Here is a 21,069-nt window from a genome sequence, read left to right on the forward strand (position 1 = left end):
GCGCTGCCCGTCGCTCACGCAACTCAACTGTTTAGAGAAAAGAGCCAACAAGCATCAAAACAAAAACCAGTTCTTCAGTTACCATCCCCTGGATCATAAGATCACCCAAGTGAATTTCGTGAACATTCGGGCGGCTGTCTTTCCAGAGACCAGCCCTGCTTTCGTCGTGTTTGTCTGTCGAGCGGTCACGCAGATCGAAATGTATCGACTGGTTTCAAGGCAGAAATGAACATTGGTGTGAAAGGGACATGTGCCCAATAGAAACAGCGGTCGGAGCAGAACAAACTTAAAGGCATAAGATCGTGAAAGTGAATGTTAGAGTCGGCAATGTTCATGAAATGGAAGGAGGAAAGTAAAGGCGGCCTATTGACTGTGGAAGGAAGAAAAAGCTGGGAGAAGAGGCGGGTTTGAACTGCGGCACATGAAGGACAGGCATGTGAGAGTGCTGGGATTTGATGGAATATTTGGTTTTATTTCATGTATGTAAGATTGAAATATTACTGCATTCGATGAGCAAGAGAGGCAGAAGACAAAAACTATGCCGTGACTCGGATTCGAACCGAGGTTTCTGCGGCCACAACGCAGAGTACTAACCACTATACGATCACGGCACCACACCACAACTGGAACTGCTCTACCTGTAGTATTTATAAAGCTCCTTTAAGGTAGCAAAAGATCCCAAGGGGCTTCACAGTCACGTTTTCAAACAAAATTTGACACTGAACCACAGAAGGAGATATTAGAAGAAAATACTGCCGATGCTGGAAATTTGAAAAAAAAAACAGAAAATGTTGTAAATAATCAGCAAGTCAGGCAGCATCTGTGGAGAGAGAAACAGAGTTAACGTTTCAGGTCGATGATCCGTCGTCAGAACTGGAAAAGGTTGAAGATTAAACAGAAATTGTGCACTTTGATTGATACTTCACGTTATTCACATCTTACACTCGCAGCACCTCCGGCCGCCAATCAGGACTTTACTGATTTGAGCAGAGTTCAGTGAGCAATGCAAAATTCATCCACCGTGGCTTCGGATTGGACTGAAACCCAGGACTTCTGGATGAATATAATGAAGGAACCAACACATCAAACGGTAAATGCAATAATGGCGCGGATGGGATAAAAACCATGCGTGGAGAGAGAGGTCGAGAGTGAGCATGTGGCGGTGCGTGGCGTTGAGCGTGGATCTCAGGAAGCGGCGGGAGCAGTGGTTGGAGGAACGCTGAATATCATGGAGATATCTGGAATCATGGGCGGATCCGAAACATGAAGGGTGGAATTTAAGTTGGAATCCACGTGGAATAAGTCGGAGCCGGACACAGTTGCTGAGGAAGGAGATGTGTCTGTGAAAGTGAGTTTTAGTGGAAACCTGATCAAACACTCTCTCTTCAGCAGCACCGACTCTCTCTACTTCAGAGCTGTCCTGGTCCGCAGTTCCATTTCATCCTTCGCCTCATCCGGCGCTTTAATGAAATAAACTTTTTTCCTTCCTTTCAGGTGTCAAGGACCGCAAGTTTCAACAACTCTTAGATTCCAACACCCCTCCCGATCCTTCTTCCCCTTCACTTTCCTCTGACCCCACCCCTCCCTCCAATCTCTTTGTCGTGTTTTCACCATTCCCTCTGACCTTCCCCTCTCTGACCCCGAACGTCAGACCTCAGTAAAAGCCTCAGCTTCATCCCCTTACGCCCCCACCTCAATGAGTTTCGAGCTGGACTCGATGCTGAGCTCTTCTTCCATCACCTTCACCTCCGCGCCCATTTCATTGACCAGGAGTCTTCCCCCCGCACAGCGGACCCTTTCTCCCATCTTCAGAATTCCCGTTCCACCTGGACCCCTCCCTCTATCCTCTTACCCTCTCTTGAACTTTTCATTGCGAACTGCCAGCGTAACATCGACCGTCTCAATTTCTTTACTCCCCTCACTCACTCTAACCTCCCTCCCTCTGAACTCGCAGCACTCCGTTCTCTCGAGTCCGACCCTGACATTGTCATTAAACCTGCTGACAAGGGCGGCTCTGTTGTTGTTGTGAGGTGAGTAGACCTCTACCTAGTGGAGGCTGAACGCCAACTCTCCGATACCTCCTCCTACCTTCCCCTGGACCATGACCCCACCACCGAACATCAAGCCATAGTTTCCCAGACCGTTACTGACCTCATCTCCTCTGGAGATCTTCCCCCATGGCCTCCAACCTCACAGTCTCCCAACCCCGCACAGCCCACTTCAACCTCCTTCCCAAGATCTACAAACAGGACTGCCCTGGTAGATCCATCGTCTCAGCCTGTTCTCGTCCCACGGAACCAATTTCTTCCTATCTCGACTCTATTTTCTCTCCCCTCCTCCAGTCTATTCCGACCTGCATCCATGACTCTTCCGACATCCTCCGCCACTTAAACAGTTTCCAGTTGCCCAGCCCTAACTGTCTCCATTTTTTCTGTGGACGTCCAGTCCGTCGACACCTCCATCTCCCTCCAGGGCGTCCTGCGGGCTCTCTGCCTCTTCCTTGAACGAAGACGCAACCAGTCTCCATCCACCACCCTCCTCTGCCTGGCTGAACTTGTTCTTACATTGAACAACTTCTCCTTTGACTCCACTCACTTCCTCCAAATAAAAGGTGTTGCTATGGGAACCCTTATGGGTCCTAGCTATGCCTCCCTTTTTTGTGGGATACGTGGAACATTCTTTGTTCCAGTCCTACTCAGCTCCCCTCCCTCTCCTCTTTTTCTGGTACATTGATGACTGTATCGATGCCGTTTCCTGCTCCCGCCCTGAACTGGGAAATGTCATCAAGGTTGCTTCCAATTTCCACCCTTCCCTCGCCTTCACACGGTCCATCTCCGAATCTTCCCTTCCCTTCCTCGACCTCTCTATCTCCATTTCCGCGGATAGGCTGTCAACCAATATCTATTATAAGCCCACCGACCCTCACAGCTACCTTGATTACACTTCCTCCCACTCCGCTTCCTGTAAGGACTCTATTCCCTTCTCCCAGTTTCTCTGTCTCCATCACATCTGTTCTGACGATGCCGCCTTCCACTCCAGTGCTTCCGATAAGTCTTCCTTTCTCCTCAACCGATGATTCCCCTCCACTGTAGTTAACAGGGCCCTTGACCGTGTCCGTCCCATTTCCTCCACTTCTGCCCTCACACCCTCCCTCCCAGAACCATGACAGGGTTCCTCTTGTCCTTCCTTTCCACCCCACCAGCCTCCACATTCAACGTACCATCCTCCCCCATTTCAACCACCTCCAGCGGAATGCCACCACCAAACACAACACCCCCTCCACTCCCCTTTCAACATCCTGACGCGACTGCTCCCTCCTCGACAACCTGGTCCACTCTTCCATCACCCCCAACACCCGCTCTCCTCCCACCGCACCTTCCCATGCAACTCCTGCCCTTTCACCTCCTCCCTTCCCACCTCCCAGGGCCGTTATGGTTCTAATGTTGCCATTAACAGCTCCTCTAGACCCATCTTTTGTTTCTTTACTTGTCCCATTACCACCCTCCTTGACTTGCACCATCATCCCTTTTGTTATTTAATCACTCCTGCCCTCCACCCTATCAGAGACCTACCCTTTTGTTCTTTCCTCCCCTCCCCTTCCTCCCCCATCCCTTTTCCTGACTTTGTACTTGCTGAAAAACTGTTTAATCTTCAACTTTTTCCATTTCTGACGAAGGGTCATCGACCTGAAACATTAACTCTGTTTCTCTCTCCACAGACGCTGCCTGACTTGCTGATTATTTGCAGCATTTTCTGTTTTTATTTCAGATTTCCAGCATCCGCAGTATTTTGCTTCTAATATCTCCTTCTGTGGCTCAGTGTCAAATTTTGTTTAAAAAAGTTCCTGTGAAGCGCATTGGGACGTTTTGCTACGTTAAATGTGTGATATAAATGGACGTTGTATTTGTAGTTGTTGTTGTTGAAACTGATTAAAGTTTCTCTCTCACCCAGTGTCCATGTCAGTGTTTCTGTCAGTCTGCAGCAGAAAGTTATCGGTTGATCAATGGCGATTACAACAATTATTCATCTTTCACAGAGTTTCATTAATTTCCTGTAATTAATGTAATCAGGTTCTTGTCGCTGCAACCTCAAACTTTAGCTCGGTGAATTAATGGTTTAGTTTGTAACAAGTCGTGTTACCTGCGCAAAGCAGCCGCACAGGAGTTCCAAATCCACCCTCTCACCACCATAAGATCATAAGACCATAAGAGATAGGAGCAGGAGTCGGCCATTTGGCCCTTCGAGCCTACTCCGCCATTTAATGAGATCATGGCTGATCTTATTTTTACCTCAACTCCACTTTTCCGCCTTTTCCCCATATCCTTTGACTCCCTCGCCACTCGGCAATCACATTAACTGAACTTTGCTCTGGCCCAGTGTCACCGCGCTGAAATCACGTCTTTCTCCGGCAGATGATTTTAACATCAGGGTTGCTGGTTTACGAGTGCAAAGTGATCCCGCTTCACTCTAGGGGCATTGGACAAATGTGTAGATGCCGTGTAGTCGGTGCTGGGACCACTGCTTTTCTTGATATATATTAATGACTTGGACTTGGATGCACAGGGCACAATTTCAAAATGTGCAGATGACACAAAACCTGGAAGGGAGTGGCCAGTGAGGAGAATAGTGATAGACTTCAAGAGGATATTGACAGGCTGATGGCATGGGCGGACACGTGGCAGATGAAATTTAACACAGAAAAATGCGACGTGATACATTTCGGTAGGAAGAACGAGGGGAGGCAAAATAAACTAGAGGACACAACTCTAAAAGGGGTACAGGAACAGAGAGATCTGGGGGTACATGTGCACAAATCGTTAAAGGTGACAAGGCAGGTTAAGAAAGTGGTTAAAAAGCATACGGGATCCTGGGCTTTATAAATAGAGGCATAGAGAAAAAATTATGGAAGTCATGATGAAACTTTGCAAAACACTGGTTTGGCCACAACTGGAGCATTGTGTCCAGTTCTGGGCACCACACTTTAGGAAAGATCTGATGGCCTTAGAGAGGGTGCAGAAGAGATTTACAAGAATGATTCCAGGGGTGAGGGACTTTCGTTACGTGGACAGACTGGAGAAGCTGGGGTTGTTCTCCTTGGAACAGAGACGGTTGTGAGGAGATTTGATCGAGGTATTCAAAATCATGAAGGGTCCAGACGGAGTCGATAGAGAGAAACTGTTCCCATTGGTGGAAATGTCAAGCACCAGAGGACACAGATTTGACGTGATTGGCAAAAGAACCAAAGGTGAAATGAGGAAAATCTTTTGACACAGCGAGTGGTTAGGATCTGGAATGCACTGCCCGAGGGGGTGGTGGAGGCAGATTCAATCATGGCCTTCAAAAGGAAATGGATAAGTACTTGAAAGGAAAAGAATTGCAGGGCTCCCGGAATAGGGCGGGTGAGTGGGACCAGCTGGATTGCTGTTGCATGGAGCCGGCGGGGACTCGATGGGCCGAATGGCCTCCTTCCGTGCTGTTGCCTTTCTATGATTCTAGGATTCTAGTGGGCCAAGTAAAGGATCAGGACAGATAATACCGAGAACAATTCAAAAAGAAGCACAAGTTGATGAAACCAGCACTGGTGAAATTGCTGGGTGGATATTTAAAGGATGGGCCGTGGGAGGGGCTGGACCGCTGTTCTGACACAATTTGAGGCGCTGCTTATTGCTGTGGTTCGGGTGCTGTAATTATAACTGAGGTGTGGCGCCGTGATCGTATAGTGGTTAGTACTCTGCGTTGTGGTCGCAGCAACCTCGGTTCGAATCCGAGTCACGGCATAACTTTCTCACCTCTTTTATCCTCTGCCACACATGCTGATAGAATGCAGCAATATATCAATCTTTAATATATATAAGAAATATTTTTTGTTGGTGGCGAAAACCTTTCCATTCCTTCAAATCCCCCTTTCCATTCCTTCAAATCCCAGCACTCTCACATGCCTGTACTTGATGTTCCACAGTTCAAACCCGCCTCTTCTCCCCGCTTTTTCTTTCTTCCATCGTCAATAGGCCGCCTTCACTTCCCTCCTTCCATTTCATGGACACTTTCCTGCTCCATTGCCGACTCTAACATTCACTTTCACGATCTCACGCCTTATAAGTTTGTTCTGCTCCGACCGCTGTTTCTATTGGGCACATGTCCCATTCGCACCAATATTCATTTGTGCCTTGAAATCAGTCGATACATTTCGATCTGCGTGACCGCTCGACAGACAAACACGACGAAAGCAGGGCTGGTCTCTGGAAAGACAGCCGCCCGAATGTTCACGAAATTTACTTGGGGAATCTTGTGATCCAGGGGATGGTAACTGAAGAACTGGTTTTTGTTTTGATGCTTGTTGGCTCTTTTCTCTCAGCAGTTGAGTTGCGTGAGCGACGGGCAGCGCTACAGAGCTGCGAATGGCGGTTGAAAGGTGCACATTTGACAAGTTGGGGCGGTGCAGTAAGATCGGAAGTGTTTCGCCTTGATCTTAATAGTTCTGTTGAAATTTGTGATTGAATCGAGTAGAGGATATATGTAAAGAGCACCTGTGGGGAAAAAGGAGCGATTACAGGCCATGAGCGAAAGGTCTTTCAAATTCTCGTGGCGCAGGACGCTGTGTGCGGAAACGGCAGATTTTAAAGCGCGTGTGTTGGAAAGTAAAGTGCGATCTTGTGTGTGAGAAGAGCACAAGAAAGTTGTGCTTGAAGCTGCGCCCTTGAGGCAAGTTGCAGGTTGTCAGGAAAACTGCGATAGTGAAAGCTCAAAAATAAACCCAGAAACTGCTGGTAACACTCAGCAGGTCAGGTAGTATCTGTGGAGAGATACTCAAGTATTTATCCAATTCTCCTTTTAAAGTTACGATTGAATCGAGCTCCACCATCCTTTAAGGCAGTGCGTTCCAGATCATAACAATTCGCTGTGTAAAAAAAATCTCCTTATTTCCCTTCTAGTTCTTTTGCCAATTATCTTAAATCTGCGTCCGTTGGTTGCCGACCCTCCCGCCAGTGGGTGAAGTTTCTCCTTATTTACTCGATCAAAACCCCTCTTAATTTTGAACACGTGGATTACTTCTACCCTTAACCTTCATTGCTCGAAGCAGAACAATCCCAGGTTCTCGAGTCTCTCCACACAACTAAACCCCATCCCTGGTATAATTCTGGGAAATCTCCTCTCCATCCTCTCCAAGACCTTGACCTCCTTAATAAATTATAGTGCCCAGAATTGGACACAATACTTCAGATGAGGCCTGAACAATGATTTATAAACGTTTAACATAACTTCCTTGCTTTTGTACTCTATTTCTCTATTATTAAGCCAAGGAACCGGATGCTGTTTTAACGGCTTGAACAAATCGTGCTGCCACATTCAAAGATGTTGATGAAAATTACCAGGAACACATTGAGTCAGCTCACTCGGCACAGGCCCGGGACTGAGCCTCGGCTTCTCTTGCTCCGTGGCTCAGTCGCACACCTCGTGAGATCAGCTCACTCAGTACAGGCTGGAGATTGAACATGTGCCCATCCTGCTCTGTGTGGGATTTAGTACCACATCAGTTGAGATCAGCTCACTCAGCACAGGCCGGGATGGCGGAGAGAGACAGAGACACGTGTTGTGATCTGTAACTTTTTATAAACACTTCAGTTTATTTCACTCCGTGTCCAACACCGTGCGATCTCCCCTGGTGTGTCAGCTTTCAGTGTTTATACAGAGTGTAATGTATTGAATTGTCTCTTGGATCACACGGAGTGGTAGACGGGGGTCTGTGTGCGGAGGGTTCGGGGGGTGAGCTCTGATTCCCGCCCTCTTCTGGATTGAAAGAAGAAAAGAATGAATGAGAGAGAGAAGCGATGTGGGAGAAGGGATGATGGAAGCATTTGTCCATGAACCTGATTAAAATGGCCCAAAAACAAGATAATATTAAGATATCATCAGCAGAACATTAATACAAGCTGTAAAACAAAAGCAAAATACTGCAGATGCTGGAAATCTGAAGTAAAAACAGAAAATGCTGGAAATACTCAGCAGGTCAGGCAGCATCTGTGGAGAGAGTTCTGATGAAAGGTCATCGACCTGAAAGGATGTTTCTCTCTCCACAGATGCTGCCTGACCTGCTGAGTGTTTCCCGCATTTTCTGTTTTTATTATTAATATAACCTGAGCTCTGTCGAGCGTTTGTTGGTCGTTTCACTGATAAAGCTGGGAATTGAGGGGAAGCTGGTTCATGGCGAACCCCAGCTCTGAATCCCCCCTGCAAAGTGTTCAAGGAATGTTTAATATAAATGAGATTCAACGACAGGATCAGAAAATCTCTCCTTGATGGTCGGTCTCATTCTCCCGAAGTGAGGAATGAGTGGGAGGGGCAATTCCACCCGGGGTTATATTGTATTCCAAGAGGCTGAACCAAAAGATCAGTTTGCGGTGGGGCCGAAATAGCTCAGTTGGGAGAGCGTTAGACTGAAGATCTAAAGGTCCCTGGTTCGATCCCGGGTTTCGGCAGTTTTGGGTTATTTTGTTTCTTCTTCTTTGGGCCGATTCTCGAACATTTGTTTGCACTGACATTTTTACCCAACAGTGAACTGTTGGGGATGGAATAGAGAGACATCAAGGATGTCTGTATTTAGCTTTTATTTCTCTATTTCCTTCTGCCTTTCTCTCTGGTTTTTGTCTCTCTCGGTGCCCGATGAACATTTGATTTGATGCATTTGTCCGAAACTGATGCCTTTTCCACATCTCAGGGCGGTCAGACACGCTCTGTCTGTCTGTTACTGCTTGTGACCATTAACGGGAACAGGCCGCGAGTTAAACATTTATCAGCAAACCGCCAGAGAGATAACACAGCGGGAATAAAACACATTGCCTCACATTGTTAGACACCGAGTGACACAGATTGTAATGTGTGTCAGTAAACAGACCCGGAAAACAGAGTCCGAGAAAGGAAAGAAATAGAGAGATAGAAAAGAGTGATAAAAAGAAAGAAAACCCTTTCTCCACCCCAACAACAACAACAACTTGCATTTATATCGCGCCTTTAACGGAGTAAAACGTCCCAAGGCGCTTCACAGGAGCGATTATCAAACAAAATGTGACACGGAGCCACATAAGGAGATATTGGGACAGGTGAGGTCGGTTTTAAGTGTCTTAAGGGAGGAGAGAGAGGTAGAGAGGCGGGAGGTTTCGGGAGGGAAATCCAGATCTTTGGGCCCAGTCGGTTGAAGGCACGGCCGCCAATGGTGGAGCGATGAAAATCGTGGATGCGCAAGAGGCCTATTTTTTCATGCCCTCTCTTTACTTTCCTATTTTCCTTTTTAATTTCACCAACGTTTAATGATTTCTCACCATTTGAAACATATTCTGTTCTTTTATTCTTCCCATCAAAGTGAATAACCTCACATTTCCACACATTATACTCCATCTGCCACCTTCTTGCCCACTCACTTAACCTGTCTATATCCCTTTGCAGACACTTTGTGTCCTCCTCACAGCTTACTTTCCTGTCTATCTTTGTATCGTCAGCAAACTTGGACACATTGCACTCGGTCCCTTCATCTAAGTCGTTAATACAGATTGAAAATAGCTGACGCCCAAAAACGGCCGGCATTGCTCTCTGTTCAGTCAAGAGGAACTTCCCTGCCTGGAAATTGGTCCCAGCCTTGTTGAGGTGCAACACGTCCATCTTGTGCAGGTCTTTAATATTAATCAATGCACAATGAGGCCCTGGGAAAGCGAGTATCTCTCCACAGATACTGTCTGACCTGCTGAGTGTTGACAGCAGTTTCAGGGTTTATTTTTGAGCTTTCACTATAGCAGTTTTCCTGACAACCTGCAACTTGCCTCAAGGGCGCAGCTTCAAGAACAACTTTCTTGTGCTCTTCTCACACACAAGATCGCACTTTACTTTCCGACACACGCGCTTTAAAATCTGCCGTTTCCGCACACAGCGTCCTGCGCCACGAGAATTTGAAAGACCTTCTGCTCATGGCCTGTACTCGCTCCTTTTTCCCAACAGGCGCTCTTTACATTTATCCTCGACTCGCTTCAATCTCACGCTTCAACAGAACTATTAAGATCAAGGCGGAACACTTCCGATCTTACTGCACCGCCCCAACTTGCCAAATGTGCACCTTTCAACCGCCATTCGCAGCTCTGTCGCGCTGCCCGTCGCTCACGCAACTCAACTGTTCAGAGAAAAGAGCCAACAAGCATCAAAACAAAAACCAGTTCTTCAGTTACCATCCCCTCGATCATAAGATCACCGAAGTGAATTTCGTGAACATTCGGGCGGCTGTCTTTCCAGAGACCAGCCCTGCTTTCGTCGTGTTTGTCTGTCGAGCGGTCACGCAGATCGAAATGTGTCGACTGATTTCAAGGCACAAATGAACATTGGTGTGAATGGGACATGTGCCCAATAGAAACAGTGGTCGGAGCAGAACAAACTTGAAGGCATAAGATCGTGAAAGTGAATGTTAGATTCGGCAATGTTCATGAAATGGAAGGAGGAAAGTAAAGGCGGCCTATTGACTGTGGAAGGAAGAAAAAGCTGGTTGAACAGGCGGGTTTGAACTGCGGCACATGAAGTACAGGCATGTGAGAGTGCTGGGATTTGATGGAATATTTGGTTTTATTTCATGTATTAAAGATTGAAATATTACTGCATTCGATGAGCAAGAGAGGCAGATGACAAAAACTATGCCGTGACTCGGATTCGAACCGAGGTTGTTGCGGCCACAACGCAGAGTACGAACCACTATACGATCACGGCACCACACCACAGCTGGAACTGCACTACCTGTAGTATTTATAAAGCTCCTTTAAGGTAGCAAACGATCCCAAGGGGCTTCACAGTCACGTTTTCAAACAAAATTTGACACAACCACAGAAGGAGATATCAGAAGCAAAATACTGCCGATGCTGGAAATTTGAAAAAAAAAACAGAAAATGTTGTAAATAATCAGCAAGTCAGGCAGCATCTGTGGACAGAGAAACAGAGTTAACGTTTCAGGTCGATGATCCGTCGTCAGAACTGGAAAAGGTTGAAGATTAAACAGAAATTGTGCACTTTGATTGATACTTCACGTTATTCACATCTTACACTCGCAACACCTCCGGCCGCCAATCAGGACTTTGCTGATTTGAGCAGAGTTCAGTGAGCAATGCAAAATTCATCCACCGTGGCTTCGGATTGGACTGAAACCCTGGACTTCTGGATGAATATAATGAAGGAACCAACACATCAAACGGTAAATGCAATAATGGCGCGGATGGGATAAAAACCATGCGTGGAGAGAGAGGTCGAGAGTGAGCATGTGGCGGCGCGTGGCGTTGAGCGTGGATCTCAGGAAGCGGCGGGAGCAGTGGTTGGAGGAACGCTGAATATCATGGAGATATCTGGAATCATGGGCAGATCCGAAACATGAAGGGTGGAATTTAAGTTGGAATCCACGTGGAATAAGTCGGAGCCGGACACAGTTGCTGAGGAAGGAGATGTGTCTGTGAAAGTGAGTTTTAGTAGAAACCTGATCAAACACTCTCTCTTCAGCAGCACCGACTCTCTCTACTTCAGAGCTGTCCTGGTCCGCAGTTCCATTTCATCCTTCGCCTCATCCGGCGCTTCAACAAAAAACTTTTTTCTTCCTCTTAGGTGTCAAGGACCGCAAGTTTCAACAACTCTTAGATTCCAACACCCCTCCCGATCCTTCTTCCCCTTCACTTTCCTCTGACCCCATCCCTCCCTCCAATCTCTTTGTCGTGTTTTCACCATTCCCTCTGACCTTCCCCTCTCTGACCCCGAACGTCAGTCCTCAGCAAAGGCTTCAGTTTCATCCCCTTACGCCCCCACATCAATGGGTTTCGAGCTCGACACGATGCTGAGCTCTTCTTCCGTCGCCTTCACCTCCGCGCCCATTTCTTTGGCCAGGAGTCTTCCCCCCGCACAGCGGACCCTGTCTCCCATCTTCAGATTTCTCATTCCACCTGGACCCCTCCCTCTATCCTCTTACCCTCTCTTGATCTTTCCATTGGGAACTGCCAGCGTGACATCGGCCGTCTCAATTTCTTTACTCCCCTCACTCACTCTAACCTCCCTCCATCTGAACTCGCAGCACTCCGTTCTCTCAGGTCCAACCCTGACATTGTCATTAAACCTGCTGACAATGGCGGCGCTCTTGTTGTTGTGAGGCGAACAGACCTCTACCTAGCGGCGGCTGAACGCCAACTCTCCGATACCTCCTCCTACCTTCCCTTGGAGCGTGATCCCACCACCGAACATCAAGCCATAGTTTCTCAGACCTTCAATGACCTCATCTCCTCTGGAGAACTTCCTCCCCAAGGCCTCCACCTCATTGTCCCCCAACCCCGCTTCTAACTCCTTCCAAGATCCACATGCAGAACTGACCCAGGAGATCCATCGTCTCAGCCTGTTCGTGCCCCCGGATAATTATTTCTTCCTAGTTTGACTCTACTTTCTCTCCCCTCGTCCAGTCTATTCCGACCTATATCCACGAATCTTACAACTCCATGCGCCACTTGAACAATTTCCAGTTCCCCGGCACTAACCATCTCCTTTTCACCATGGACTTCCAGTCCGTCTACACCTCCACCACCACCCCCCACAACAGGACGGCCTGCGGGCCCTCCGCCTATTCCATGAACGAAGGCCCAACCTATCCCCATCCTCCACCACTCTCCTCCGTCTGGCTGAACTTGTTCTTACTTTGGACAACTTCTCCTTTGACTCCACTCACTTTCTCCAAATGAAAGATGTCACTATGGGAACTCATGTGGGTCCGAGCTATGCCTGACTTTTTCTGGGGGATACGTGGAAGATTCTTTGTTCCAGTACTACTCAGTTCCCCTCGCCTCTTTTTCTGGTACATCGATGTCACTTCCTGCTCTCGCCCCAATCAAGTTCGCTTCCAATTTCCACCCTTCCCTCGCCTTCACATGGTCCATCTCTGAACCTTCCATTCCCTTCCTCGACTTCTCTATCTCCATTTCCGGGGATGGTCTGTCAACCAATATCTGTTATAAGGCCACCGACCCCAACAGCTACCTTGATTACACTTCATCCCACCCCGCTTCCTGTAAGGACTCTATTCTGTTCTCCCAGTTTCTCCATCTCCGTCGTGTCTGTTCTGATGATGCCACCATCCACACAAATGCTTCCGATATGTCTTCCTTTTTCCTCAATCGAGGATTCCCCTCCACTGCAGTTGACTGCGCCCTCGACTGTGTCGGTCCTATTGACTCCACTTCTGCCCTTACCCCTTCCCCTCCCTCCCTCCCAGAACCATGATAGGGTCCCCCTTGTCCTTACCTTCCACCTCACCAGCCTCCACATTCAATGTATGATCCTCCGCCATTTCCTCCACGTACAAGCGCGATGCTACCACCAAAAACATCTTCCCCTCCCCTCCCCTTTCAGCCTTCATAATGGACCGCTCCCTCCACAACACCCTGGTCCACTCTTCCATCACCCCAAACACCCGCTCTCCTCCCCACGGTACCTTCCGACTCGAGCGCAGGAGATGCAACACCTGCCCTTTCACCTACTCCCTTCCCACCTTCCAGGGCCCCAAACATTCCTTCCAGGTGAAACAGCGATTTATTTGTAATCGTGTTGCTGAACACCTCCGCTCAGTCCACAAGCGTGACCCTGAGCTTCCGGTCTGTTGCCATTTTAATTCCCCGTCCCACTCCCACTCTGACCTCTCTGTCCTCGGCATCCGACTCCGTTCCAATGAAGCTCAACATAAGCTCGAGAAACAGCACCTCATCTTTCGATCAGGCTCTTTACAACCTTCTGAACTCAACATGGATTTCAATAACTTCAGATCATAAACACTGCTCACATTTTTTCGGAGATCAAGTGCTGATTGTGGTTCTAATGTTGCCATTTACAGCTCCTCTTGACCCATCTTTTGTTTCTTTACTTGTCCCATTCCCACCCTCCTTGCCTTGCACCATCATCCCTTTTGTTATTTAATCACTCCTGCCCTCCACCCTATCAGAGACCTTCCCTTTTGTTATTTCCTCCCCTCCCCTTCCTCCCCTATCCCTTTTCCTGACTCTGTACTTGCTTAAAAACTGTTTAATCTTCAACCTTTTCCATTTCCGACGAAGGGTCATCGACCTGAAACGTTAACTCTGTTTCTCTCTCCACAGACGCTGCCTGACTTGCTGATTATTTACAGCATTTTCTGTTTTTATTTCAAATTTCCAGCATCTGCAGTATTTTGCTTCTAATATCTCCTTCTGTGGCTCGGTGTCAAATTTTGTTCAAATGCGCTCCTGTGAAGCGCCTTGGGACGTTTTGCTACGTTAAAGGTAAATAGTACAGACAACGTTTGCACAGGTGGGATGTGGTGCCGTGATCGGATAGTGGTTCGTGCTCTGTGTTGTGCGCTGCTTCTTTTGTCTTCTGCCTCTCATGCTGATAGAATGCAGTCATCTTTGATACGTGAAAGCAAATCTAATATTCCATCAAATCCCACCACTCTCACATGCCTGCCCTTGATGTTCCACAGTTCAAACCCGCCTCTTCTCCCAGCTTTTTCTTCCTTCCACAGTCAATAGGCCGCCTTTACTTTCCTCCTCCCATTTCATGGACACTTTCCTGCTCCATTGCCGACTCTGACATTCACTTTCACGATCTCACGCCTTTAAGTTTGTTCTGCTCCGACCGCTGTTTCTATTGGGCACATGTCCCATTCACACCAATGTTCATTTGTGCCTTGAAACCAATCGATACGTTTCGATCTGCGTGACCGCTCGACAGAAAAACACGACGAAAGCAGGGCTGGTCTCTGGAAAGACAGCCACCCGGATGTTCACGAAATTTACTTGTGGAATCTTGTGATCCAGGGGATGGTAACTGAAGAACTGGTTTTTGTTTTGATGCTTGTTGGCTCTTTTCTCTCAGCAGTTGAGTTGCGTGAGTGACGGGCAGCGGGACAGAGCTGCGAATGGCGTTTGAAAGGTGCACATTTGGCAAGTTGGGGCGGTGCAGTAAGATCGGAAGTGTTCCGCCTTGATCTTAATAGTTCTGTTGAAATTTGTGATTGAATCGAGTAGAGGACAAATGTAAAGAGCGCCTGTGATGAAAAAGGAGCGATTACAGGCCATGAGCGAAAGGTCTTTCAAATTCTCGTGGCGCAGGACGCTGTGTGCGGAAACGGCAGATTTTAAAGCGCGTGTGTCGGAAAGTAAAGTGCGATCTTGTGTGTGAGAAGAGCACAAGAAAGTTGTTCTTGAAGCTGCGCCCTTGAGGCAAGTTGCAGGTTGTCAGGAAAACTGCTATCGTGAAAGCTCGAAAATAAACCCAGAAACTACTGGCAACACTCAACAGATCAGGCAACATCTGTGGAGAGATATTCGCTTTCCCAGGGCCTCATTATGTATTGATTAATATTAAAGACCTGCACAAGATGGACGTGTTGCACCTCAACAAGGCTGGGACCAATTTCAAAGCAGGGAAGTTCCTCTTAACTGAACAGAGAGCAATGCCGGCCGTTTTTGGGTGTCAGCTATTTTCAATCTGTATAAACGACTTAGATGGAGGGACCGAGTGCAATGTGTCCAAGTTTGCTGACGATACAAAGCAAGATGGGAAAGTAAACTGTGAGGAGGACACAACGTGTCTGCAAAGGGATATAGACAGGTTAAGTGAGTGGGCAAGAAGGCGGCAGATGGAGTATAATGTGTGGAAATGTGAGGTTATTCACTTTGATGGGAAGAATAAAAGAACAGAATATGTTTTAAATGGTGAGAAATAATTAAATGTTGGTGAATTTAAAAAGGAAAATAGGAAAGCAAAGAGAGGGCATTAAAAAATACTGGCAAGTAAAATTGAGGAAAACCCAAAATATTTTATAAATACATAAAGAGCAAGAGGATAACTAAGGAAAGAGTAGGGCCTATTAGAGGCCAAAAAGATAACCTATTCGTGGAGGTGGAAGACGTGGGAATGGTTCGCAATGAATAATTTGCGTCTGTCTTCGCAAAAGAGGGGGACGATGCAGAGATTGTAGTTAAGGAGGAGGAATGTGAAATATTGGATGGGATAAACATAATGAGAGAGGAAGTATTAAGGGGTTTAGCATCTTTGAAAGTAGATAAATTGCCAGGCTCGGATGAAATGTATCCCAGGCTGTTGAAAGAAGCAAGGGAGGAAATAAGGGAGGTTCTGACCATCATTTTCCAATCGTCCCTGGCTACAGGCATGGTGTCGGAGGATTGGAGGACTGCTAAAGTTGGCCGTTCTTTAAAAATGGAGAAAAGGACAGACCCAGTAAATACAGGCCAGTCAGTCTAACCTCGGTGGTGGGCAAATTATTGGAATCAATTCTGAGGGACAGCATGAACCTTCATTTAGAAAGGCACGGATTAATCAAGGACAGTCAACATGGATTTGTTAAGCGAAGGTTTTGTCTGACTGACTTGATTGAATTTTTTGTGCAGGTGACAAGGAGGGTTGATGAGGGTCATGCGTTTGATGTAGTGTACATGGATTTTAGCAAGGCTTTTGACAAGGTCCCACATGGCAGACTGGTCAAAAAAATAAAAGCCCATGGGATCCAGGGGAAAGTGACAAATTGGATTCAAAATTCGCTGAGTGGCAGGAAGCAAAGGGTCATGGTTGACGGATTGTGACTGGAAGGCTGTTTCCATTGGGGTTCACGGGGTTCAGTACTTGGTCCCTTGCTTTTTGTGGTATATATTAATGATTTAGACTTAAATGTAGCGGGCATGATTAAGAAGTTGGCAGATGATACAAACATTGGCCGTGTGGTTAATAGTGAGGACGAAAGCAGTAGAATGCAGAAAGATATCAGTGGACTGGTCAGGTGGGCAGACAAGTGGCAAATGGAATTCAATCCAGAAACGTGTGAGGTAATGCATTTGGGGAGGTCAAACAAGGCAAGGGAATACACAATAAATGGGAGAATACTGAGAGGTGTGGAGGGAGAGAGAGACCTTGGAGTGTGTGTCCACTGATCCCTGAAGGTAGCAGGACAGGTAGATAAGTTGGTTAAGGAGTCATACGGAATACTTTCCTTTATTAGCCGAGGCATAGAATATTAGAGCAGGGAAGTTATGCTAGAACTGTATGAAACACTAGTTAGGCCACAGCTTGAGTGCTGTGCACAGTTGTGGTCACCACATTACAGCAAAGATGTGATTGCACTTGAGAGGGTACAAAGGAGATTTATGAGGATGTTGTCAGGACTGGAGAATTTTAGCTATGGGGAAAGATTGGACAGGCTGGGGTTGTTTTCTTTGGAACAGAGGAGCCTGAGGTGTGGTTTAATTGAGGTGTATAAAATTATGAGGGGCCTGGATAGAATGGACAGGAAGGACCTATTTCCCTTAGCAGAGGGCCCATTTAGCAGGGGATTGGTCGGAGGATTAGAGATGAGCTGAGGAAAACAAAATTCACTCAGAGGGTGGTGGGGTTCTGGAACTCACTTCCTGAAAGGGTGGTAGAGGCAGAAACCATTTTAAACTAGGTGTAGGTGCAAATCTAACGATGGATTTCAAATTTATCACCTTAACCACTGCTTAGTTAAAATCGCAATGAGTGATCGCTCGGTAACACACCGTGCATCCAGCCCCCAACCCGTCTCCGTTCAATCATGTTCTGAAAGTGACAATCACCTGTTTAATTTTTTCTTCTGTTCTATTTTTCTCTGTAGTTTTGGAAGAAGAAGCTCGGCGAAGACATAAAATTAAAAGTTGGCGTCTGATAAATGCTTCCTCCCCGTCGGGGAATTAAACCCCGGACGAAGGTGGGGCAACTCACCACGATAAGAGAGAAAGAAAGAACGAAAGAAAGACAGAGTCAGTTGTCGTTGTCCAACAAAGAGATGGAAATGTAAAAGATTCTTTCTCGAGTGGCCCGTGGAAAATGAAACAAACTGTCATCAAGTTAACAGTGAAAAGAAATGCACTGATACATGAAGCATGTCTAACACCATCTGGGATGAGTGCACAGTCAATGCAGCAGTTCCTCGTTAGTATAGTGGTGAGTATCCCCGCCTGTCACGCGGGAGACCGGGTTTCAATTCCTCGACGGCGAGATTAAACTTTCGCCGCCTTTAAAAGCTTTTTCTCTCATTCATCTCCAATATTGGATGCGGAATATACAGTGTAAAACTGACTCGGAGTTTCCCACTTTCCCCAATTTAATTTCACTGATATTCCAGCGGTTTTAAAATCTGCTCTCAGCTTCACTCTTCACCTCGATGTTCGACTGGCTTCTGTGATGGTGGGGATTTCTGGAGGAGGCCGAGATGGATCATCCACTCGGCACTTCTGGCTGAAGACGGTTTCTAAAACTTTGCACTCACACGCTGGGCTTTACCATCATTGAGGATGGGGATGTTCATGGAGCCTCTTCCCATTCGTTGTTTAATTATCCACCGTCATTCACAAATGGGTGTGGCAGGACTGCAGAGCTTTGACCTGATCCGTTGTTTGTGGGATCGTTTAGCTCTGTCTACAGCATGCTGCTTCCACTGTTTGTCAAGTAGTCCTGTGTTACTTTCAGGTTATTGGTGTGTGTTTTTGTCTGTGTGCGAGTGTTTATGTAGCTCGGAATGTGTGTGTTTGTGTATGTGTGAATATGACTATGTCTGTCTCACTTGTTATATGCGTTTCTGAGTGTCCCTCTCTTTCTTTCTATCTGTCACTTTTAACCTGCTCCCCAAATAATTTTTCTCTGGACCTTGACTAACAAAGAGATAGAAAGTAAGTCTTCTTTCAACAGTGGCATGTGGAAAGTTAATCAAATTGTCATCAAAGAAGTCGTTAAAATAGATTCACTGAAACATGCATCCTTTTCATTGCTGTATGTGAGATCTTTCATGTCTGCGCCTGTTCCGAGACCTGTCTCTCTCTGTTTCGGGCTGGTGACAGCGCGATTCTGCGTTTCATTTCTTGCCCATCATTGTGGTTCTCACATCGAGCTGAAGCGTGAGGCAGAGAGCAGATTTTTAAAATCGCTGTGAAATCAATTTGTGGAAGTGGGAAAGGCCGAGTCAGTTTTTCATTGTATTTTCAACATCCAATATTTCAGATAAATGAAAGTGAAGCTTCGAAAGCAGCAATAACCTCCTCGTCGGGGAATTGAACCCCGGTCTCCCGCGTGACAGGCGGGGATACTCACCACTATACTAACGAGGAATTCGTGCAGACGTTTGCCGTATATTCACCACAGATGCTTCACGTTTCAGTGAATCTGTTTGAACTGTTCATTTGATGACAGTTTGTTTAACTTTCCACGGACCACTGTTGAAAGAAGAATTACCGACCACTTTTCCATCTCATGTTGGATCATGATGTGGGTAACGCGGGAGAGAGTGAGACAGATCTTCTCAGGAAAATATAGAAAATATGAGGCACATACACAGACAGACAGACACAGACACACATACACATGGATTGACTCAGAAATACTGAGAGTCAGAATATGGATAATTTGGCTGATTTTTGTTCCATTTCTGTCGTAGATTTCGTGAAATCTTGCAGATCAATTAAAATGAGCATAAAACTCGAGGTACTCAATGCTGTGGAATTTTAATTCACTTAAGAATTATTAATTCTACAAGAAACTTGTTGAATTTTGAAACGCAGAGATGAAACAGGTTGATGAATGACGGGATCTGAAGTCTGTCAGATTTGAACCTGCGCGGGGGAAATGAATGAATTTCGAATCTGTCACCTAACCCACCAGTTAGTAAAAATCACAATTGCTCTGCATCCAGTCCTCAAATAGTCTCCGTACAATAATATTCTGAAAGTGACAATCACCTGTTTTATTGCTCTGTAGTTTTTGTTTAGGAAGAAGGTCGGCGAAGACATAAATTAAAAGTTAGCGTCTGAAAACTGCTACCTCCCAGTCGGGGTATTAAACCCCGGACTAAGGTGGGGCAACTCACCACGATAAGAGAGAAAGAAAGAACGAAAGAAAGACAGAGTCAGTTGTCGTTGTCTAATTGTAAACAATTTTACAACACCAAGTTATAGTCCAGCAATTTTATTTTAAATTCACAAGCTTTCGGAGACTTCCTCCTTCCTCAGCTAAATGTTCAGGATCTCCTTGAAGCCTACGCATTTATACATATAGAACAATACATGGTGTTGACAGACTGCCCCTGCAACTGCCCGTTGCCAAGGCAATCACCGTGTTCAGACAGAGAGGTGTCACCTGCAGAACCCCCGAATACACATTCAACAAAAAAACAAACAGGGAAAAAAAACAGAGAAGAAAAACAGAGAGAGGCAGAAACATCCGGAAGGCAGAGAGAGCCAGCAAATGACCCATTATATTAAAAACAGATAACATTTGTTCGCTGGTGGGGTAACGTGTAGCGTGACATGTCTAACAAAGAGATGGAAATGTAAATGGTTCTTTCAAGAGTGGCCCGTGGAAAATGAAACAAACTGTCATCAAATAAATAGTTAAAAGAAATGCACTGATACGTGAAGCATGTCTAACACCATCTGGGATGAGTGCACTGTCAATGCAGCAGTTCCTCGTTAGTATAGTGGTGAGTATCCCCGCCTGTCACGCGGGAGACCGGGGTTCAATTCCCCGACGGGGAGATTAAACATTTGCCGCCTTTTAAAGCTTTTTCTCTCATTTATCTCTAATATTCGATGCGGAATATACAGTGTAAAACTGACTCGGAGTTTCCCACTTTCCCCGATTTAATTTCACTGATATTCCAGCGGTTTTAAAATCTGCTCTCAGCTTCACTCTTCACCTCGATGTTCGACTGGTTTCTGTGATGTTGGGGATTTCGGGAGGAGGCCGAGATGGATCATCCACTCGGCACTTCTGGCTGAAGACGGTTTCTAAAACTTTGCACTCACACGCTGGGCTTTACCATCATTGAGGATGGGGATGTTCATGGAGCCTCTTCCCATTAGTTGTTTAATTATCCACCATCATTCACAAATGGGTGTGGCAGGACTGCAGAGCTTTGACCTGATCCGTTGTTTGTGGGATCGTTTAGCTCTGTCTACAGCATGCTGCTTCCACTGTTTGTCAAGTAGTCCTGTGTTACTTTCAGGTTATTGGTGTGTGTTT

General features: G+C 46.4%; 1 protein-coding gene, 1 long non-coding RNA gene and 5 other non-coding genes across 7 annotated transcripts in view; 4 read left to right on the top strand and 3 right to left on the bottom strand.

Annotated features, from left to right (window-relative positions):
* LOC137302350 (uncharacterized) overlaps positions 1-21,069 on the top strand; it is a 413,555-nt gene that overhangs the window by 91,383 nt on the left and 301,103 nt on the right. The window lies entirely within an intron of this gene.
* Positions 1-21,069, bottom strand: part of LOC137302345 (zona pellucida sperm-binding protein 3-like) — a 1,023,493-nt gene that overhangs the window by 25,823 nt on the left and 976,601 nt on the right. The window lies entirely within an intron of this gene.
* trnah-gug (transfer RNA histidin (anticodon GUG)) lies at positions 540-611 on the bottom strand. Its single transcript has one exon. It is a non-coding gene; the product is annotated as a tRNA-His (tRNA).
* On the top strand, positions 5,706-5,777 carry trnah-gug (transfer RNA histidin (anticodon GUG)). Its single transcript has one exon. It is a non-coding gene; the product is annotated as a tRNA-His (tRNA).
* On the top strand, positions 8,405-8,477 carry trnaf-gaa (transfer RNA phenylalanine (anticodon GAA)). Its single transcript has one exon. It is a non-coding gene; the product is annotated as a tRNA-Phe (tRNA).
* trnad-guc (transfer RNA aspartic acid (anticodon GUC)) lies at positions 19,089-19,160 on the bottom strand. Its single transcript has one exon. It is a non-coding gene; the product is annotated as a tRNA-Asp (tRNA).
* On the top strand, positions 20,511-20,582 carry trnad-guc (transfer RNA aspartic acid (anticodon GUC)). The gene has a single exon. It is a non-coding gene; the product is annotated as a tRNA-Asp (tRNA).

Source organism: Heptranchias perlo, chromosome 35 (assembly GCF_035084215.1).
Source record: "Heptranchias perlo isolate sHepPer1 chromosome 35, sHepPer1.hap1, whole genome shotgun sequence".
Taxonomy (NCBI): domain Eukaryota; kingdom Metazoa; phylum Chordata; class Chondrichthyes; order Hexanchiformes; family Hexanchidae; genus Heptranchias; species Heptranchias perlo.